At 35.3% G+C, this 7289-nt stretch overlaps 1 long non-coding RNA gene across 1 annotated transcript in view; it reads right to left on the minus strand.

Annotated features, from left to right (window-relative positions):
- The window catches only part of LOC149491498 (uncharacterized), a 151459-nt gene that overhangs the window by 27679 nt on the left and 116491 nt on the right, over positions 1-7289 (minus strand). The window lies entirely within an intron of this gene.

Below are 7289 nucleotides of genomic sequence, written 5' to 3' on the forward strand. Positions count from 1 at the left end.
AAAGAGTATTTTGGATAATGTTTTACTGCACAACTTGTTTAAATATGTAGACCAGTATTTTAATAAAATATATTATATTTAAGGGTTATATTAGCATAAAAAAATACTATGTAAAAAATAATAATTAATAACAAATATTATAAATGCGAAAGTAATTCTGTCTGTCTGTCTGTTACTCAATCACGCCTAAACTACTGAACCAATTTGCATGAAATTTGGTATGGAGATATTTTGATACCCGAGAAAGGACATAGGCTACCTTTTATTGAGAAATATGTAGGTGCCACGGGTGAAGCCGGGGCGGACCTCTAGTGTAAAATAAATGTAATAAATGTTGTTCTAGTTCATGGTTTGATAATTAAATAATAAGGATACCTGGCTATGAGTAATTACTAATTAGGAACCTAACATAACCTAACAATATTTTAATTCCATCCAACCCTTATTAAATACTTCTGAGTATTTTATTAATCCATACTAATATTATAAATGCGAAAGTAACTCTGTCTGTCTGTCTGTTACTCAATCACGCCTAAACTACTGAACCAATTTTCATGAAATTTGGTATGGAGATATTTTGATACCCGAGAAAGGACATAGGCTACTTTTTATCCCGGCAAAATGACGCAATCCCGGAAATCCCACGGGAACGGGAACTATGCGGGTTTTTCTTTGACTGCGCGGGCGAAGCCGCGGGCAGAAAGCTAGTACATATTTCATATACTTATAACACGTATCTACAACCTACATGCAATTTTTCCAACATTTCCAAAATCCATTTTTTGTTCAAACTACCTTTCAAATTAATACCGGGTGTGACGTCAGAGTGGTGATAATACTAACATAATTATATTATCTGTGCCTGATAATAACGGGCGGGGGTACCGCGCACCGGGCTAGACCCCCACAAGCCCACAACACTCGCGAGGTTACCAGGTGTTGCTCGGCACTCGTGAGAATCTCAGGAAAGCCCTCGCATCGCACGGCGGAGATAATAAGCCATAAGATCAATCGCGATTGTTGATTTTACGCCCCAACAATTATTTCATGACTTTGATAATGTCCTTTTGACGGTGCCTACACGGTTCTATATGTGTACAATGTCACGGGGATGATAATAATTATGTCGTCTTAAAAATGAATGGCGTATTTTTATATGGATAATATATAATTAGATCGTTATAAATAATAGTAAACGATCAATATTTTTTTAATTTAAAACAGGCAGTTTTAGGTCAAACTGCAGTTTGACCTTTTGAGTTTTCCATAACCCTAACATATGTGTTAGGGTTATGGAAAACTCAAAATTTAATTTGTCTTAACTACCCTTGTCTTTCCTCTGACTTTTCGTATATCAGTTAAAACCAAAGTGTATCAAATGCAAGTTAAATTTTCCAATATCGAAAAAGAAGTTAGAAAATAGGTGCAATGTCTTAGCACGCCAATCATTATCAATTTCTTTGAGAGCGAACCGCAAAATATAAAGTAATACCGTAATAGGGACAAAAAGGAAGCCAATATAATTTTATTTTAAGTCAAGAATCTTGGTGACTGCGAGCAGCGATATGAAAGGAAAGACGGAGTTTAAACAGTTTGTACAATTTATTTAGTTCACCTTTTAATATTGTTATTTGTAAAATTTTTTCTATAACACCGCTGGAAACGCGGGAATAATAATAATAGTTAAAAAAAACTAAAAAACACGCTTTTTATAGAAAACCGAACTAAAAAATAGAAAATTTTTATCAAATTAGTGTATTGTCATAGGTTCTCTATAAATCTACAAAGTTTGAACGAAATCTGGCCGTTTAAAGTGGGTCAAAATCGCGCCCAAAGAAGTCGCGGGTTACAAACATACAGGTGAAGCTAATATAAAGCGTGTAAAAATGATGAAAATGTCGTCTCATAGACCCATAGAGGAAGTATAGACATTCATTTTGTCCATAGAATAAGAAATATGGATTGATCGTAAACATTGTTATTTAGATTTCTATGATTGTAAACAATATCGTTCCATTTTAGGTTCCATTACAGAACTCTAATTGTACATTACATTAAATAAGTAAAATGTACAACCTCATCACTCAATTTGTAATAACAAAACCTATTAGTTAGTCCTATGTATTTTTTATTATATTGAGTTTTACCTTTTTTTTTCAAGTGGGGAAATCTTGCCTAAGATACCTACCCACGGCTCCCGGGGAAGGAGCCGTGGGTTATGTCGGATTCCTACCGACTAATACCCCACCGAATACACATTCATATTGAGTTTTACCAGGTTTTACCCGAATCGAGCTGATAGGATAAAAAATCCTAACTGACACATTTACAAAATTTAATATACAAATTGGAGTTCCTAATTAAAAAAAAATGTGTGCGTGTACTGGTGTACACACGAAAAATAATTAACTAGGTATATGCAACTTTACAGAAATACGTCGAATCACGCATCTTTTTCTTTTCCCTACGATAAGAAAAAGATGGCGCGTAACGGAAAAATGTTACTTACACTAAATTTTTGAAGTGAAACTTCTTTATCGGGGTTGGACAAAAATTTAGTGTAACATTTTTGCGTTACGCCGTACGCGTGACATTTTTGCGTTACGCCATACTCGTGACATTTTTAAGGTCATAAAGAAGTTTCACTTCTTACGTGTGTACTCTAGTACACGCATACATTTTTTTTTCCAACTCCGATAAGGAAGTTTCACTTCAAAATATTATTTCGTTGTACGTATAATTTTCAAAAGTAGGATAACGAACATAATATCCAACGGTGATTTTTGAAATCAGTCCAGTGCTTATAGAATACTAGCTTTCCGCCCGCGGCTTCGCCCGTTTGTCTAAGACATAATAAATTATATACCAAATCCTTCCTCTTAAATCACTCTATCTATTAAAAAAACCGCATCAAAATCTAGGGACATAGGTACAGAGAAAGCGACTTAATTGTTTTAATACTATGGCTATGTAGTGATAGTGCTTTAAAATGTAGTAGTTCTTCAGATTAGCGCGTTCAAATAAACTCTTCAGCTTATATTATTATGACTATGAGAATTGTTGAGTTTCATAACGATGATGTGCTTTGATGGTACCTATTATGCTTTTTCATTTCATAGAATCGTTTCGAGTCTCGTCCACTACTTCATTAGATTTGATTTTACAAGGAAAATCTCCAGGTTATGAGAGGCATTAAGCATTTTCCACGGAAATTATATTTATGAATCGATAATATTTTGAATATTAAATTTTTAAACATATACCTAGGTAGCACCCGTTTTCACTATAAAGGGTATTTCAATGTGTTATAATAAAGATCCATTGAACGAAAATAAGAATTTATCACCAATAAAACAACTAGGTTCACTTTAGGCATCCCCAAAACAGCCTGACATAGGTAATACCAATGGTAATACACGCCCTTAAGTTAAACCGATTAGCGCATAAAAAATAATAAACAGTTTTTTTATTTACAATATTGAAGCTTGTCGAATGGTTAACGGCGTTAATCCTGAGTCTATCTGCTATCGGGTTGTCTGTAAAAGTTAATTGATCCTACACGTGTTGATACCTAGCCTATTAAATAAGTCCTAAAGATAACTGAGCTGTAAGAGTCAATTATCTTTTCGAGTAGGTAACCACTTAGACAACACCTACGTTAACTTGAACTGAATTTGCCTCTGGAAAATAAATCGCTCTTTAAAGTTTTTGTTAAAGTTAGTTTTTGTTAAGTCAGTCAGTTATTTTCTAATAAGAATCTGATTTCACGATTGCACTAATGGACAGAATTTCTTTGTCTTTGCGTGTTTACAATTACAGGACCATCGTTGAAATGCTTTGAAATACCTAGTTCCTGGGAACTTAAAACGACACGATTTATATTTGTACTAAATTAAAAAATATTGAGTTAAAGTCCGGAATTATAAGTTAGAAATGTGCTGATATTTTAGAGGGTGCCTACTGCCTATTCAACAGGTGTGTTGTGTGAGTACTGGCTTGTAGATTGTTGTTACTACAGATACAATTCTCTACGAGCATGTAATATTTACTATTTTATTCTCAGGTCCCAAAAGACTGAAGGAAATGAGGTAAATTACAGTTTACACGTGTATCGGTTAGTGAACATTTTATTTAATTTCAAAAGGAGTGTTAGGAGGAGTTCTAGATTTACGTTAAAGAAGTAGGTAAGGTAGTCATATGAGACGTGCAGATTATTATTTATGCCCTATAACTACAAAACCGTTCATGGAAAAAATTCGATTTAATCCAGCACTAACAAGCCGCTTAGGCATCAATACCTATACTTAATAAAATTGCACATGCGGATGTCACTGGTATATTTATAGAAGTTGCAGAAATACTAACATGTTGGAATTTATTCTTATAGAAAAAGGAAAATTTTATGTTTGTCTATTTTTGATGCTTGAAAGTGCATTCTTCGGACTACTTATTGCAGTTCTTAGGACTACATTTCATGATTTCATGTGGCTAAACAAATGGGACTTGTTATTCAGGTATTTTCGCGAACGAAAACACGGAAAAAATCCGATCATATTATAAATAGATATCTATACAAATAATAAAAATAATAGTTTAAAAAAACTAAAAAACATGCTTTTTATAGAAAACCGAACTAAAAAATAGAAAATTTTATCAAATTAGTGTATTGTCATCGGTCGTCAATAGATCTACAAAGTTTGAACGAAATCTGGCCGTTTAAAGTGGGTCAAAATCGCGCCCAAAGAAGTCGGTTACAAACATACAAACATACAGGTGAAGCTCATATAAAGCGTGTAATAAAAACCTTAAAAATCAATTAAATATTTAATTGTTCATTCAAGATCCAAAAATAATGCATTTGTAATTTTCATAACAACTGTATGTTACATAATAATATATCTTTATCTGACTTCGTCACATAATAATAACAAGTAGCTTACTTCGCCCCGCGCTGCGGTCGGTCTAATGGTGAACATGTCTGGTACACACCGAGAGGTCGCAGGTACGAATTCATATATTTGGTACGAATTGGGCCAGCTGGCACCGGGGACGGTATCACACCCCACAGCAGAGTACCAAGCAAATGCTACTGTTTTTCGTACGTGGGCGTGAGTGGGATAGCCAAAGGCGGTTTCATTTTCCATAACCTTGGCATTAAAAATAATTGGATTTTTTCAATAACTGGAGTGGGCACCTGGTATAATTGGAACACCTTCGGGCCTTAGAATCACGTGTCGTTATCGGTCCTACGTCATTTCTTTCATCCCTCAAAAATCATACGAGTAATGAAATGAGAAGCTGGAAGTAGGTACCACTTGTGTTGGCGCACATACTTGTACCTAGCATAGACTAGGCTGCAAAAGCGTACCAGACAGCAGACTTGTAAGCTATCTGCTGCTCTTTGCAATTCTCCATGAAGTGGGTACATTATGGCCGATGTTCAGCCAAAAGAACAATTTTTTATTTTTATACTCAATTGATTGGTAGGCTTTGTGATGAGATGAGCAGCAGTCATCTCACACCTTTTTTTGTTATTAAAGTTAACAGAATTAAGAAATAAATCTAATAAACAAATAACATTGCGCCCTTTTTTACTCTCATGCACAATCTCGACACTAGCAATCTATACAATATATCTCCAATGTTTCGTAGCAACAGGTAGCACCTATACTACTAAGTACTAACCTACTTTTTACTATAAAATAATAATATAGTATATATATACTATATCTTGGCACGGTTCTATCTATCATTATATATTTTTTGAATAAGCAAAGTAAATTGCAGTGCTAAATAAAGAATAAATCCAACTTCAAAGCCGCCTTTAACACGTTCGCTGCGAAACAGGGCTTGAAACACCCTGTCCGTGTCTCGTCGTTATAGCGGTAGGAAAAAACTTAAACTTCTCTGTCGTGCGGGAGGCATAACTTCCATCTGGTTCAGTGTAGGAAAGTGATATCTATATATCTGAGATGTGCTATTGATTCCTAGTTCAATGGTATACCGACCTTAATACCGGGTTTCTTAGACCTCGTGCCGCACTGAACAAATAAAAATTCTAACACAGTGCGGAACGAGGTTGCGAACACCTCGTACCATCGCGCACCTCGTACCGCACCTTAAGCTAGCTTCACGCGGTTAGTGTTGTGCAACGCATTCGAGACTATTTGTGGAACAACTTATTGAAGCTTTTACAAAGAAGGACCTGAATGTGGATACAGGTAATTTTCAAACATCCTAACTACTCGTTATAATAAATATCGTTAATAAAAAGGTGAATGTGACATGTTGAGTAACTTTCTTCAAATAGGTTAATAATCATGATTACTATTAGTGTGTTTGTTCATTGAATCAACTAGTGGCAAATCCAAAACACCCGGCAATTGGTTTATGGCTCATCAAAATTTAACTCTTGCCTAAGTCAACAAGCCAACAAACAAGGCACATCATCTCTCATCTCTTAAAGGGATCAAAGAAGAGGAGATGTGTAGGATGTTACGAAAAACTCCGCACCTTCTTAACAAGTCGTGAGGCCGACAAAAAAGTAAAGGAAATTCTCACAGAATGCACTGGTTGCAAACAATATTCTGGTTTGGCCTGTTTTAATAAAAAACATCCATAAGTTTGATAAATAAATACAATTAAATAAAATCGATATTTCTTTTCCCATCACTAAATTATATGAAAAACTGCTATTGTTCAGTGCGGTATGGGGTACATCAGACCCCACATTTTATTTTACCCATAGAATCTAAACTAACTAATCTAACCACGGGCGACGGTAGATTTAGGTTAATGAACTCATTGTTAATAATAATCACGACAAAAGCCGCACACTTTGTCTTATTTGGCGCCAAAAAAAGGATTTTGGTCTCCTACGGGCGGTGGGGTTTAATATGCCTCGTGCCGCCACAATGTCTGGTATAGGACAAGGTTTAAAACGACCCGTAACGCAGTAATGGAAAGTACAGATATATCTGTGCCGCAGCGAACGTGTTAATGTGTGGTAACCACGTGGTAACGTTGCCATTGTCTACTCGATGACATTAGAATAACCATCCATACTAGAGCTAAATGCTAATATTATAAATGCGAAAGTAACTCTGTCTGTCTGTCTGTTACTCAATCACGCCTTAACTACTGAACCAATTTGCATGAAATTTGGTATAGAGATATTTTGATACTCGAGAAAGGACATAGGATAGGTTATATCCCGGAAATCCTACGGGAACGGGTTTTTCTTTGAAAATGCGGGCGAAGCCGCGGGCGGAAAGCTAGTATAAAATAAA

The sequence above is a fragment of the Colias philodice genome, chromosome 1 (assembly GCF_061535455.1).
Source record: "Colias philodice isolate Cphi_HAF_F1 chromosome 1, ilColPhil1 Martin Lab GWU primary, whole genome shotgun sequence".
NCBI classification, from domain to species: Eukaryota; Metazoa; Arthropoda; class Insecta; order Lepidoptera; family Pieridae; genus Colias; species Colias philodice.